Source organism: Mya arenaria, chromosome 1, assembly GCF_026914265.1.
Source record: "Mya arenaria isolate MELC-2E11 chromosome 1, ASM2691426v1".
NCBI lineage: Eukaryota > Metazoa > Mollusca > Bivalvia > Myida > Myidae > Mya > Mya arenaria.
This window is the reverse complement of record NC_069122.1, coordinates 4,241,625-4,258,553: the sequence shown is the minus strand read 5'-3', so window position 1 is coordinate 4,258,553 and position 16,929 is coordinate 4,241,625. Positions and strand designations below refer to the sequence as shown.

Here is a 16,929-nt window from a genome sequence, read left to right as displayed (position 1 = left end):
ACTAGCATTTATAATTTTTATCAGTTCAATTACATTAATAGGCAAACAAAATTCGGCGTTTTCCAAAATGCTAAATATAGGAACAACATCCGTTTCCATCTTACTGTGAATCTTTTTTTCCTTCTGAGCCTAGCAAGCGATGCAAGTAATGTTTACTCTTTAAGGTTAAATCTAAGCTACATCTAACTTAGGTATTCTTGCAAGATTCCAAGTTAAATTTGATCAACGTATGCGATCGAAGAGCAATTTCACATTAAGTCACACGGCAAGTGAAGCGTTTAGTACAAATGCAAGCTTTACAAAACATTGCTTATGCTTTATGTTTTCCATGGTAGTTTTAACTTGGTTAAATCCCAAGACTCGACACGTCCCCTGGTAGTTCATATAGCGATCTGTCCACTAATCTTTCAACTTTTCTGTGTTGTCCCAACTACCTTTCTATTATGCACTACAATGTTCAAAGTCTTCTACCGAAACTAGATTTATTGTCAACTAAACTAGGTTCTTTCGATATCCTTACCTTTTCTGAAACTTTGTTAGCTGATACAATCACAAACGCACAAATTCTAATCCCTGGCTTCTCAAAACCAGTTAGGCGTGGCGTTGCCGCTTATATCAAAGACGGTATCAATTTTAAAAGAAGGGATGATTTTAAGTTAATGGCACTAGAGTGTCTCTGGTTAGAAATAAAGATACGCACATCTAAACGTGTACTAATCGGTGTGTTCTATCGTCCTCCTCACTCTGATAATAACTATTATAGCCTTATTGAATTTACGCTGGATAGGAGGTCTCTGGAGGTTATTTATTTTTCTTTCATAAGGCCAATCTTGGAGTTTGCGGATGTCATCTGGAATAATTGTACACAGTATGAAAAAAACGATCTTGACAAAATTCAAAACGAATGCGAACGCATTGTTACTGGTTGCACTCGCCTTGTTTCTCTGCGTCTGCTTCACATTGAATCTGGCTTTGATAGCTTGGAAACAAGACGTGAAAAACACAAGCTTTTACTTTTTACAAAATGAAAAATGGTCTCTCTCCTGATTATCTGTCAATTTTGGTTCCTCAGACAGTCGGTCAAGCATCAACTAGATCACTTCGAAACGCATCCAATATCTCTAGCATTCGTACACATACGTCACTCTATATGAATTCATTCCTACCTTCATAAATCTCAGCATGCAATAGTCTCCCAGCTGAAGCACAAAACATTGACACTGTCTCTGGTTTTAAAGCGTACCTTAAGTCGGATAATTCCAAACCAAATACTCTGTTTTATTATGGGAAACGTCGATTACAGGTCATTCACACTCGCTTACGGAACGAATGCAGTTCACTGAACCATCTCCTTTTTGTTAAAAATATTGTGCCCTCGTCAGGAAACAACATATCATTATCTTCTTATCTGTCCCCTTTATACTGAACAAAGGAGACTTCTTTTCAACTCTGTAAAGGCTTTGACTAACGCAATGCTTCGCAATTTACTATACGGTGACACTGCCCTCACAGAAGAACAAAATAAGACACTATTCGATGCAGTTCACCTCTTTATTCAAATGACAAAAAGATTTGATAGCCAGTGACAGTCACATACTACCTTATATCAATCAAGGATTATCTCCTTTCTGTATACATGTTATTTAATACTACCAATCAGGGCTCAGTGAAGAAAAGGCACTGGAAGTTGTTAATCTAAACCAACCACCCTACCCTCTTTCTTCATTCTTATCCTCTTTACTATCCTATTCTGCTCTCAAACAACATTAACGACTTTTGTATTTGAAAAGTGAAAATAAACTAAGCTTATTGTAGCTTTGTTAATCACACAAAATGTTTAATTTTTAGCTACTATCTTGTCGGTGTACATCGTATGTAAAAATTCTTTAAATATTTAATAAAATTAAATGAAGCCAAATCACATTAAACACTACCATCTGATCTAATCCAACAATATCAATATCATTGTGTCATCTACATTGTAAGCTGTTCAAATGTCCGTCATTAAATTTGTACTTCTGCAAAAGTTTGGAGAAGAACTTTTTAAGATATATTTATCTTTCGTTCTAATCCTTTTCTAGATTGTACATGTGTTTTCTGTTTGTCTTTATAATATGTGTGTATACGTTGATGAATAAAATATGTTTAAACTAACTTATCATTTGCTATTATTTTGATTGGTCACCTTAAATGTAAAATGTCAACTCCCCATTTGTCTACAGTTTTACAGCAGAAAAACAATATTCATATCTGTAAATTGAGACTTCATTGCGGAATGTAATGGTTTGATATCGGACGCAAATGTTATGGCATTTAGTATTGCTGATGGAAAGGGAAAACCATATTTCCTATTTTGCACCATATAAACGTTTTGTCACTCCTATCCGGTATAATATCATCAATACACATTATTCATACTGTTTTGAGAATATTTCCGAAGGTGTATTGTCTGAACGGCATCAAAACAAACATCAAGATGAAATCGGGAAACAAATTCACTCTACATCCTAGAGGTCCGACCGAATGCTATCTTCCATCAAACATTGGTCGTGCTTCGGATTGTTCTTGGTTCGTTGCCGGCTTACCCGGGAACTAATCGCAATGAACTTATCGGACTGTGTTTTAACAAGAATAAGTCTGATAAAGGTAGCCAATCTTTTTACAACCAAATTGAGACATGGACACCTTTCAAGTGGTCGAGCTAATGTATTCGATGTAATAGCGTTGAGCTCCAAAATTCATCTGTGAGTGCGATGCATTCTACAAAGAAAGAAAGAAATGAGAATGTTTTGAAATTTATTGAGAGTATAAAGGTAGAGTTCCCTCGTTTGGAGAAGCCACTTTTTAGAATGATAAAGAATTATTAAATTGTCGAGTATATCGTAGAATGTTTATGCATTATTTTCCAATAAATCAACCCTCATCTATTGCAGGACTATTCATTAACAGGATGTTTAAGCATTAAGTATCAAAAACAATTCAGTGGTCTATGGCAAACGTATTTGTTTTTTATCAATAAAATAATAATAAATAAAACTGCTTGGGCAAACCTAATGTTACAGAGTGAGCTTACTATAGCATCTGCTATAAGGTTTACAAGATGAGCACAATCCTACTCGGGCAAATAAATATATATAACATAGATAGGCCCATTGCATCCTTACATATTTAGGAATCTCAGAATAAGCTGTTAGATCTATTACAACCCGATATCGGCGATGAGTGCGTTTAGTCCCACGAGGGTGAGAATGAAAATTGAGAATGAAAATTGAGAATGAAAATTGAGAATGAAAATTGAGAATGAAAATTGAGAATGAAAATTGAGAATGAAAATTGAGAATGAAAATTGAGAATGAGAATGAAAATTGAGAATGAAAATTGAGAATGAAAATTGAGAATGAAAATTGAAAATCATCAGAGAAAATGAAAATTGAAAATGAAAATTGAAAATCATCAGAGAAAAAAATGAGCGTCTTGGTATCAGATACAAAAACAAAGTAATTTATTTCAAGTTTTTATTTTTTATTTTGTGAAACAAGATAATTGTCACAATCAATCGAAAACTTTCTTCAACCACGTCAGGGTTAGCCGGCCAAGATTGCAAGATTTTCAAATCGGTGGAAGAAACATGACAAACAATAGTTTCTCATTCGCACTTTTGGTGGCGTTCCATCAGCCTTACAATCATTACAGTACCACACATATCGAAAACAGTTTTGGCAGTAGCCAGCTGGAGGGAAAATGTTCAAAAGATCATGTCGTTGACAAGGTTCTAACGTAAAGACTCCAGCACAACACAATTGACATTCCCAACAGAATCTTTTGAAATAATCATTGTACTGTAGTCCAGCAAACCCAACGATGTCAGTATATCGTTTTGCCATAGTTAGTGAAGTGTGAATAGTACAGTCACCGCTGTATGTTTAAATAGTTTGTAGTACTCTAAAAAGCGTATACATTATTTCTGGAACTTGCATTCAACAACTTTGCTAACCAATGTTAGAAATTTGAGCTCAGAACTGGTAGTGTTTGAGTGATTAACACAGTTCACCTTTCTATGTAAATGAAATAAACAGAAAGCAAAAATACAAATAATTGATTACGGTTTACGGTTTATTCATCAATTTGATATTTTCCGACAGTTCTACAAAAATAGCATTTACTAGTTTTGATTGAACATTCATGACAAGTCAAATGGCCACAAGGCGTAAACACAATACACTTTTTGTCCGTAACACAAATTTGACAAAGGTTTTTTTCATCGTTTTGTAGTTGCAACTCTTGTCGCGTTTCTTGTTTCATGCTGAGGTGATGCCAAATTACGAAATATCTTGGATACTAATCGCATGTCAGCCAAAATGCAAAATATATTAGTACGGGTGGGGTTCGAACCCACGCGGACATAGTCCATTGGAACTTAAGTCCAACGCCTTAACCACTCGGCCACCGTACTTGGTACAAATGAGCTGAGAAGTGCAGATTATAAGAGCTTGAAATTATAATGCAAAGGCCATACGATCTGCCAAATTGCTCATGTATTCCTTACAAAACTTTGCAGTTACTCTTAGTCGAATGGACAATTGCCTTAAATGCAAAAGTATTAGTACGGGTGGGGTTCGAACCCACGCGGACATTGTCCATTGGAACTTGAGTCCAACGCCTTAACCACTCGGCCACCATACTAGGTGCAAATGAACTGAGAAGTGAAGATTATAAGAGCTTGAAATTATAATGTAAAGGAAACATGAGTTTTTTCTGATGTTTGAAGATTTTGAAAAATATGAGATGAAATTTAAAAATTGCTTTCACGTGAAAGTGAAGTGAGCTTTGCAGTTTGAAGCATTTCAAAAGACGAAAGTCTTCATGATGCTTAAATTTTGTTTCACTCAATCGTTGCATAACTATTGAAAATTTCTCATATACAACTAATGCTTCTAATTTCAGTTTAGGTTTTATTCAAAATGTAAGCAGATAGCAAAGTACAAACATGCATAGCATACATAACATTGCAAACATATCAATATACATAATTATACACAATTGTTTTCATGAAATCAAACACAAGCAAATGTTTACAATTGTTATAATGTCAAACATTCAATGTGAAAAGTATTTTTGTTATGCAATGTGGTCACTCCCTGTTTTTCATCCAGACTTGTGACTGGCATTGGTCAGGTTACCCACGGCATCAGCGAGGTCGGAAAATGGTAACTCTGAGCCAGAAACCTATTTTCCTAGTGTCATACACTACGCAAAATCAGCACCCATTAGAGGCCTTCCAGGCGACCTTCTACAATTTGTTACACCTATAATGTAGAGTGCTGGACTACTCGGGTGTAACAAACGGGGTATTGCTGACTCGTTGTAGGCACAACGCCGAACTTATGATCTCAGATACATGAATGGCTATACTGAAGCAAGAATCGAGTGCTACAGCCGCATAGATCGATCAGTGAACGATTGGAAATATGCGATCAACTTCAAGTACCCAAAACCACAAGCTAGGCTCGAAAACTCGTAGACTTATTTCTCTTTTGATCTAAGAGAAGGCTACAGAGTTCACTTTCAAACACACCTCTTAAGCACATAGAGGCATATTTGCTCGCTTTACTTGCAGGCAGGAAATGCTAACTTTAATCTCAGAAAGCATTTCCTTTTATGTATCGCAACTTCTGAGCAAAGAAGCGATTGAAGTTTGAATTTTGAATTTTGAAAAAAAACTGAGGCAACGCTAAAGGCAGTTACTCGACAAGGCACACTTAGGAATAAGCATCCGATTGCTTGTGTTTTCCTCTCTCTTTGTAAAGACTGTGTGGAGTGTCGGACCACAGCGATACATCGAGGTTGCCACTCCCTATTTTTCATTGCCTGTAGCGCGACATGATGACCATGAGCGGTTCCTAGTATTGGTACTGTACATCACCTTACACCAATACTAAGCTGGTCTAACGACACCTCCATACTCATGGTAGCCTCTCAAATTTTACTTTTGCCAAAATGTTTTTGCGAAGTTGACAAAATCATTGCATTGCATCCAAGACCGTAGCATATTGAGCAATGAGAAACAAATCTCGTCGAAGCTATACTTCTATGCTCATGCTACCAGACGCAAATAACAAATCACTTGCCAAAATCGCTTTTTGTATATGATCTAATGGCTATCACAGAGAATGATCGTATTCGTCAGGCGATGTCAAAGTGATCGACAACATGAGCTGGCCAGACTCAAGAGCGAAAAACTATGAGGTATCGCGACATACGGTTCTCATGTTCAAACCAGAAGGTCAAAAAACCTCTCAGATATTTTCTCTGTATCTCTGATGCACCAAGTTCATAGTGCGAGGAGAAATCTGAGAAGTTCAAACCCACTTTGGGCTCCCAGCAGACTAACAGCACTTCTGAGCTAAGAGCTTGCTACTGGAATGACGAATATTGAAAAATGTGGAGCTTATATACCCGATGGCCAAAATTAATGCGCATCGCATTATAATTGTGCATAAATGGTTAGGACTATTTTTTTACCGTTTTTATTTATACGCTCATATGAAATAGTTCCAGAATTATCACTTGATTCCGCATTATTATTGTACAAATGGCTCGAGATTTTGAAATCTGTGAATGAAGTAGTTTTTCTATGAAGATTATGTGAAATCAGTTTCAGCAAAATATCATTTTTTTCAAGTTTCATGGACTTGGTGGAATTTGTGCATATGGCTTATGATTGTGAGATCTGTGAGATTTGCTGCAAATGTAGATTTGTTGAATTTGATCATTATGAAGATTTTATTTTTTTCATGAAATCTTGTGTGAACGCCAGTTTCAGTAAGATACCAATTTTTCATGTTTCATGAACTTGGTGTTTTTTGTGCATATAGCTTATGATTGTGAGATCTGTAATTTTTGAGAGATTTGCATGAGCCTATAATTTTTTGAGAGATTTGCATGAGCCTATAATTTTTTGAATAAATGAAGCCTATAATTTTTTTTTGAAATCTTGAGATCCCGCGTTAATTTCTAGATTTTCAACAATATGAAGATTTTATTTTTTTTCTCATGAAAACTGGTGTGAACGCTAGTTTCAGAGCACAAATGTTGAAGGTATGGCTTATGATTGTGAGATTTGTAATTTTTTGAGAGAATTGCATGAGCCTATAATTTTCTCAACAATATGAAGATTTGATTTTTTTCATGAAATCTTGTGTGAACGCAAGTCTCAGAAAGATATCAATTTTTCATGTTTCATCGACTTAGCTGCATTTTTTGTGCATATGGCTTATGATTGTGAGATTTGTGATTTTTTGAGAGAATTGCATGAGCCTATAATTTTTTCAACAATATGAAGATTTGATTTTTTTCATGAAATCTTGTGTGAACGCCAGTTTCAGTAAAATATCAATTTTTCATGTTTCATGGACTTGGTGTTTTTTGTGCATATAGCTTATGATTGTGAGATTTGAGAGATTTGCTGCAAATGTCGATTTGTTGAATTTGAACATTATGAAGATTTTATTTTTTTCATGAAATCTTGTGTGAAAGCCAGTTTCAGTAAAATATCAATTTTTCATGTTTCATGGACTTGGTGTTTTTTTGTGCATATGGCTTATGATTGTGAGATTTGAGAGATTTGCTTCAAATGTCGATTTGTTCAATTTGAACATTTTGAAGATTTCATTTTTTTCATGAAATCTTGTGTGAACGCCAGTTTCAGTAAGATATCAATTTTTCAAGTTTCATGGACTTGATGCTGCATTTTTTTGTGCATATAGCTTATGATTGTGAGATCTGTGAGATTTGCTGCAAATGTTGATTTGTTGAATTTGAACATTATGAAGATTTTATTTTTTTCATGAAATCTTGTGTGAACGCCAGTCTCAGAAAGATATCAATTTTTCAAGTTTCATGGACTTGATGCTGCATTTTTGTGCATATTGCTTATGATTGTGAAATTTGTAATTTTTTGAGAGATTTGCATGAGCCTATAATTTTTTCAACATTATGAAGATTTTTTTTTTCATGAAATCTTGTGTGAACGCCAGTTTCAGTAAGATACCAATTTTTCATGTTTCATGATCTTGGTGTTTTTTGTGCATATAGCTTATGATTGTGAGATCTGAGAGATTTGCTGCAAATGTTGATTTGTTGAATTTGAACATTATGAAGATTTTATTTTTTTCATGAAATCTTGTGTGAACGCCAGTTTCACTAAGATACCAATTTTTCATGTTTCATGGACTTGATGCTGCATTTTTGTGCATATGGCTTATGATTGTGAGATCTGTAATTTTTTGAGAGATATGCATGTGCCTATAATTTTTTGAAAGATTTGCATGAGCCTATAATTTTTTGAATAAATGAAGCCTATAATTTTCAACACTATGAAGATTTGATTTTTTTTCATGAGATCTTGTGTGAACGCCAGTTTCAGTAAGATATCAATTTTTTTCAAGTTTCATGGACTTGGTGTTTTTTGTGCATATAGCTTATGATTGTGAGATTTGTAATTTTTTGAGAGGTTTGCATGAGCCTATAATTTTTCAACAATATGAAGATTTGATTTTTTTCATGAGACATTGTGTGAACGCCAGTCTCAGAAAGATATCAATTTTTCATGTTTCATGGACTTAGCTGCATGTTTTGTGCATATGGCTTATGATTGTGAAATCTGTGAGATTTGCATGTGCCTATATTTTTTTGAAAGATTTGCATGAGCCTATAATTTTGAATAAATGGAGCCTATAATTTTTTTATGAAATCTTGAGATACCTCGTTAATTTCTAGATTATGAACATTATGAAGATTTGATTTTTTTTTCATGAAGTATTGTGTGAAATAAAGCCTATAGTTCGTTTTTTGAAATCTTGAGATCTCTCGTCAACTTCTAGATTTTCACAATTTTTCACAATTTTTCACAATTTTCGATGCATATTTTTTTGTTGAGAGCATGAAATTACAATTCAGAGTTGCATTATTTTTGTACATATGGCTTATGATCGTGAGATTTAACATGTTTGAAAATAAAAAAGAAGCTTTTTCATACAATCTCATGTTTGATTTTTAAATTTTAACACAGCAGAATTTGTGAATTTGCTGTTCATGTTTTGCATTATTTTTGTACATCTGAGTATTTTTTTGAAAAATGAAAAATGCTGCTGACAAAATGTTGAAATGTTGAATGTTTGTGTGATATGTATTTCGAGCCATTTTTTGAAGTATAACGCCAGTGGCTGTTATCTTCAAGCATTAAAAGGGAAACCTAATTTTCATCGTAACCCTATTATGTGGTCCTAACCTAGTTTTATTTGTTCACAAATTTGAAAATAAAGGCAACGCCAAAGGCAGTTACTCGACAAGGCACACTTAGGAAGAAGCATCCGATTGCCTATATTTCCCCTCTCATTGTAAAGACTGTGTGGAGTGTCGGACCACGGCAATACAAAGAGGTTGCCACTCCCTATTTTTCATTGCCTGTAGCGTGACATGGTGAACATGAGCGGTTCCTAGTATTGGCACTGTACACCACCTTACACCAATACTAAGCTGGTCTAACGACACCTCCATACTCATGCTAGCCTTTAAATTACTTTTGCCAAATCATTTTGCTGAACGAAAACATTGCCACATATCAATGTTCGGTCGTTCAAGAGGAATGTTTGTGATGAATGAAGTTTTGCACTTCGAAACCAAACTAAGAATGCAATGAGCCTAGTACATTTCACTTGTATTTCACAACGCATCTACATTCTAACATTTTTTTTAAAAATTGCTTGATCTTGCAATATTGATTTCAATTTTCATTCAAGCTGAACTTTATAGACATTGACAAAACAACAGGCTTGCATCCTAAACCGCCGCATAAAGGACAGTGAGAAACGAATCTCGTCCACCCATGCTGGCACGAGCAAACAAATCATTTTGTCAACAGCATTTCACAAAAATGAAACATTTTAAAATGCAGTGCAAATTTTGCTCTTGTGCACACTATCAAAATGTTTACCATTTTATTAAGTTATGTTCCAACCAATATCGTAATCAATATGACAAGACCAAAGCTTAATAAATTTATGAATTACAAGCAGCATTACTGCTAAAATTTTGTTCAATCACAAATGTTCCTCGGTTTCAGCCGTGACCAAGTCTGGCTGTTTCTCATAAAAAAAATATAGTGAAAAACCGTTTGACTGTGGTTTCATTGAAAAAAATCGACAGACCAAAATGTAACCAATTTTATGAAAAAAATGTGTTATCTTTCGTGAACAATACTTTGGATGGCCAAAAAAAATAACAACAGTACTCACAATAGCAAACAAGACCCGCGTTACTGGGGTAAGCAAGACAGCACAAACATTAAAAGCAAACAGATAAATCAGTATTTCTCCATTTAAATTTCATTTTCGAAATGATTTACTGTATGATAAATTTTCAATGTTCATGTAAAACACGAAATACAAGTGTTGGAGAATTACTGATAAACAAAAAGCAACGGTACAAAGCACATATAATACAAACAATATTTTAAAACGAACAAGTGTGGATAGGTATCTTTTTTCAAATAAACAATGACATTTTCGCTCGATTTTTGTTCTTCAGCATCTCGCAAATAATCTTCTGCCATCTCCATCATTTTTTCATATTCATTGATATCATTCATGGGTTGCTGAGAACAAGATTCGCTTTTTTGCTCGTTTTCACTGGTGTTCTCACAAGGCGTTGTTTGCTGTGTCGATGCTTGACTGGACATAATTGTTTGAGAATGTGTATGACAAGTAACAAATTTTCAGCCCTTATAATAAGAATAAAATAATTCACTAGTAAATCGCATTCCATGATATAAATCGAAAATAAAACTGACATTGAACTCGCTCACAATAGAAATATGACGGACATAAGCAACCTTAATTTACAAATTACCGGCTTCGTAGCGAGACTATGTATGGGTGATAACAAGCACGAGTCTACGTTCAAAGAAATCGTCTCGATACTTGACAATACCGAAAAAACATTTCTGCAAAACAAACTGGAAACGACCGAGTATCGCAAGAAATGTGGCGCACTACAGCAAAAGGTGTTTAGGTTGATCAGAGAGAACGATCGGTATAAGCAAACTCATGTGCACAACTCGAATACGGACGATAGTCAACTATTGCAGGACGAAGTTACACGCTTGACATTGAATCTGTCACAGCTGACTGCGGAAAACAATCAGCTTAAGCAAAATAACACGGCATTGGAAGACGAAGTTTTGCGCTTGAAATCTCAAACAGACAACCTGCAATCCTTAGACGAAGCTGCCTGTATGGAACTATTCAACGAAAACACTCAAGATTTTTCATGAATTACTTTACTCACCCATACTCATGCTAGCCTTTAAATTACTTTTGCCAAATCATTTTGCTGAACGAAAACATTGCCACATATCAATGTTCGGTCGTTCAAGAGGAATGTTTGTGATGAATGAAGTTTTGCACTTCGAAACCAAACTAAGAATGCAATGAGCCTAGTACATTTCACTTGTATTTCACAACGCATCTACATTCTAACATTTTTTTTAAAAATTGCTTGATCTTGCAATATTGATTTCAATTTTCATTCAAGCTGAACTTTATAGACATTGACAAAACAACAGGCTTGCATCCTAAACCGCCGCATAAAGGACAGTGAGAAACGAATCTCGTCCACCCATGCTGGCACGAGCAAACAAATCATTTTGTCAACAGCATTTCACAAAAATGAAACATTTTAAAATGCAGTGCAAATTTTGCTCTTGTGCACACTATCAAAATGTTTACCATTTTATTAAGTTATGTTCCAACCAATATCGTAATCAATATGACAAGACCAAAGCTTAATAAATTTATGAATTACAAGCAGCATTACTGCTAAAATTTTGTTCAATCACAAATGTTCCTCGGTTTCAGCCGTGACCAAGTCTGGCTGTTTCTCATAAAAAAAATATAGTGAAAAACCGTTTGACTGTGGTTTCATTGAAAAAAATCGACAGACCAAAATGTAACCAATTTTATGAAAAAAATGTGTTATCTTTCGTGAACAATACTTTGGATGGCCAAAAAAAATAACAACAGTACTCACAATAGCAAACAAGACCCGCGTTACTGGGGTAAGCAAGACAGCACAAACATTAAAAGCAAACAGATAAATCAGTATTTCTCCATTTAAATTTCATTTTCGAAATGATTTACTGTATGATAAATTTTCAATGTTCATGTAAAACACGAAATACAAGTGTTGGAGAATTACTGATAAACAAAAAGCAACGGTACAAAGCACATATAATACAAACAATATTTTAAAACGAACAAGTGTGGATAGGTATCTTTTTTCAAATAAACAATGACATTTCAAATGGATCGACGAATTCTGTCTGCTGTCTTTTGTCGGATCCCCTGTGTATGGCATCTCATCTGAAAAAATGAAATGAAACGTGTAAAAGACGAAACATTCTTACATACAATAGCACATTAATGTTTACTCTGGTAAATTTTGGTTTCATTTATAACATTGGACTTGCAGTGAGTTGTAAATGCTTAGTCTTAAAACATATTAACCTTTATCTCAGTTTTGATTTACAAATGACAGAGCAGTACACTAACAACGTGCTTAAAATTATGATTTTTTTGACAACTTTTCAATTTTTTCAAAATTTTTGACTTTGGATTTTCACCATAGCGCATTTGCGTTTTAGCTATATACCTACCAAAGCGCATTTGCGTTTAAGCGATGTAGTTTTTTCACGCTGAGTACCCCCCTTATGAAACTTTTTTTTACATTGAATTTAGAACGATTTAGTTGACTCACAAAATTAGGCACACAAAGTGACGATGTACAAGTATTTTGGGGTGACGAGCTTTTTGGTTCGCTCGCCCGACCAAACAAAAACACTTTTAGTATATATATAAGTCTTTTTGTTTGGCCGGGCGAGGTAACCAAAAAGCTCGTCACCCTAAATTATTTGTACATCGTCACCTGGTTTGCTTAAATTTGTGAGTCGATTTGTCATAAAGAGAGTAAAATGTATGATAAGATGCTTAGCATCTTCAAAAATTTGACATTCATCTTTTGGTTTGACAAATAAAATGAGTAAAATTTATGATAAATTGTTTAGCATCTGTAAATAATTTGACATTCATCTTTTGGTTTAACAAATAATAGAGTGAAATGTATGACAAATGCTAAATATCATGAATCGATTCAAGACATGACATTTAGCATTTGGTTTGACAAATAATAAAGTGAAATGTATGATAAACTGCTTAGCATCTGTAAATAATTTGACGTTCATCTTTTGGTTTGACAAATAATAGAGTGAAATGTTTGATAAATGCTCAGTATCATGAATCGCTTTGATATTCATCAATTTGTTTTACTAATGAACAAATAATGTCATATGGTTTGACAAAAAAGTAGATTGAAATACCATTCATTTGTGATGTTTTACACTTGTGAAATGCAGATCGAATGCATTATTTTTGTGCATATTTAATATGTAACGCATACTTAATATCATTACAAAACTTGAAACCTACAGCAATTTATGATCTGTACAATGGAGAGACTTAACCGCAAAATTAAAAGAATTGCCATTCTTGAGGCTAGACTTGCTGTACTCAAAACAGAGTTACAGTCAGAACTGGAGCAGCTGAACAATTCCAATGACATGACAATGAACTATGGTTCAAAAACATTATCACCTGTACAAACTGAGGTTGAAGACTGGGGTGACTGCGTAAGGACTTCAGAAATCATCAGCGAGGAGGACTGGGAATCTGAAGCAAACAGGCAGCCCTTCACTCTTGGTGGGACATTCTGCAAAACGAGAAAATCTACAAACTGGGAAAACAGATGCCCTGTTTGTTTCTCAAAAAACTGTGGACATAAAGTGAAGAGATGTTTGTTCAGAGAAGCCGCAACTCAGTGATTTATATTCTACATTATTGTTGTATGTACCATATAACACTCGATGAACAAGTTCAAAAACTTTTTATCATATACAACTGGATAAACAAGTTAAAAAATAAATAAGCACTTTGTATTTTACCTCGTGTTGTTTTACTTCAATGTCCCGAAACCATTTAAACGAACAACTTCCACTGAGGTTAGACCAGCCATACAGAGCTGAAAAAACAAAACATTTCTGTTGAAAAATGAAAACATCAATGAGTAAAATAAGAACAATACTTTTCAATTTGTTTGCCACCAAAAGCATGAATCTTAAATGATCCCTGCCAGATGATATACAATAAAACTTAACAATATAAGCTTCAACTCACTAATTTTCATTTACTAAATATGAACACTGGCTAATTAACTTCTATTAAGTCTTTGACCACCAAAGAATATTTGCAGTGAGTTGTAAATGCTTTGTCTCAAAACATATTAACCATTCTCTCAGTTTTGATTTACAAATGACAGAGCAGTTCACTAAAACAGTGCTTAAAATCATGATTTATTTCACATCTTTTCAATTTTTTTTCAAAATTTTCAAAATTTTTGACTTTGGATTTTCACCAAAGCGCATTCGCGTTTTAGCTATATACTTACCAAACCGCATTTGCGTTTAAGCGATGTAGTTTTTTCACGCTGAGTACCCCCCTTATGAAACTTTTTTTTACATTGAATTTAGAACGATTTAGTTGAATCTCAAAATTAGGCACACAAAAGGACGATGTACAAGTATTTTGGGGTGACGAGCTTTTTGGTTACCTCGCCCGGCCAAACTAAAACACTTTTAGTATATATATAAGTCTTTTTGTTTGGCCGGGCGAGGTAACCAAAAAGCTCGTCACCCTAAATGATTTGTACATTGTCACCTGGTTTGCTTAAATTTGTGAGTCGATTTGTCATAAAAAGAGTAAAATGTATGATAAATGCTTAGCATCTTCAAATAATTTGACGTTCATCTTTTGGTTTGACAAATAAAATGAGTAAAATTTATGATAAACTGCTGAGCATGTGTAAATAATTTGACATTCATCTTTCGGTTTGACAAATAATATAGTGAAATGTATGACACATGCTAAATATCATGAATGGATTTGACACTTAGCATTTGGTTTGACAACTGAAAGAGTGAAATGTATGACAAATGCTAAATGTCATGAATCTGACACATAGCTGTAATTTTGCTACCATAATGTGAAATAAGTACAAAGAGCAAAATCAAATCATGTTGGTTCAGTGTTTCAGTGTATTAAAGTACCAAGATGAGTTAACTTTACTGTTCATTGTAACTTTGAGATTTGTTTCTGATGAAATTTGGTGAAATTACTTACTTGTTATTGACAGAGCAGAACACTGCATATTGGGTGAGCTTCAGGTTATATAGGCTAGGTTACTCCTCACAAATCTGGAACAAAACATTTTATCAACAAAACTGTACATATTGCTTGTTAGTTTTTTACTTTTTTCATTCCATTAAAAGCATGGCTAAGTGCACATTTCATCCACATCAACAATGTTGAAATAATCCTGAAAACAAAATACTTCCTACATACAAACAGAAACAGAAAAACTGTTCACATGCAGAAGGTATTATGTTCCCAACATTTCTTATCATTCACAACAGGAACAAAATTATGCATTTATGGCATTGGTAGATATCAAACACAAACTGAAAATTTATCTAATAGCAGTTCAATGTAATAAATCAAACACAGTGTCTGTTATTAGATAAATTATCAGTTTATAAAAATTATTCCAAGCAGACTAAGCACTGAGATTATGATATGACAGTTCATTTCATGGAATTAATTTTCAGTGATTTTACTTACTTGTAAATGTACTTTCTTGGGTACTGCCTTCAACCATTTTGATCACCAGCTTTCTGACACACAGGACGACTGCATCTGAACTGCCGTCTCTGGTTTAAAAAAAATAATTTTCAACATATTTTTCAAACAAAGAAATAGAAGAAGATATTTATCAATCTTGCATGATTTGTCATTTCTTATTTCTGTCAGTTTGGTCCCTAAACAAAGTTAAAATCATTCAAAATATGACATAAACAAGACAAGAGATATGAATTAACACTGCTTACTATGTTTTTCAACATATCTAGCCGAGAATTAAAGTTTCTAAAATCGGCTTCGAGAATGTTCGAAACATTCTAAAACGAGCTGGGAGCAATTTCTTTTGACATAAGTTTTTACGTAATTCAATGCACACATCGACAAAACTTGTTGGTAATATGATACATCATATATTTAGACACAATTTCTCATAAAACTTTTAAACATTCATGTCATACTTACCGCAGGAAAGCTGGAAATACGACCTTCACAATTTATTTTTCAAGATGGCCGACCAGCGCACAGCGAGAACTCTGCAATATGACGTCATACATATCACGTCATATCATTCCATGAATTGCATTATTTATTTATTTTTTAAACTTTTACGAAAATAAAGAAAATACACTCATTAAAAATAATTTAAAATTATCTTAATCATGTATTATGTATCGTTTTATGAAATTAAACAATAGGAAAAAAAAAGTTTGTTCATTTTCAGAAAAACGAAATCGAAAGTAGAAATATTTTCTGAAATTGGAAATGTTTAAAACCTCGTAAAATCATTTATATCTCTTGTATATGCATAAACCCGGCTTGATTCAATCGCGAACACATTATAGAAACTATAACTACCAAGGTCGTACCTTCAAACACAGAAAATATCCCAAATTTTACACACAAAGAGTATTGTTTACATGGTTCAACCGTATCCAAGTGAATACGACAGACAACACTTTCCCTTATAATAATCAGCTCAGTATAGCTTGTACCGAAAATCGTAACATTAGTCTGTGATTGTTTTACTTTATTTCATGTTTTATTTTGCTTAAGTATCGTACTTTGTAGCATTTTACGATACATTCTGTGTACCTTTGAGGAGTTATGCATAGCGATTTGCACATAT

The 16,929-nt window shown here is 33.9% G+C and overlaps 2 non-coding genes across 2 annotated transcripts; both read right to left on the bottom strand.

Annotated features, from left to right (window-relative positions):
- Window positions 1-4,371: 4,371 nt before the first annotated feature.
- Trnal-uaa (transfer RNA leucine (anticodon UAA)) lies at window positions 4,372-4,453 on the bottom strand. Its single transcript has one exon. It is a non-coding gene; the product is annotated as a tRNA-Leu (tRNA).
- A 148-nt stretch (window positions 4,454-4,601) lies between these two features.
- Window positions 4,602-4,683, bottom strand: Trnal-caa (transfer RNA leucine (anticodon CAA)). Its single transcript has one exon. It is a non-coding gene; the product is annotated as a tRNA-Leu (tRNA).
- Window positions 4,684-16,929: the final 12,246 nt, after the last annotated feature.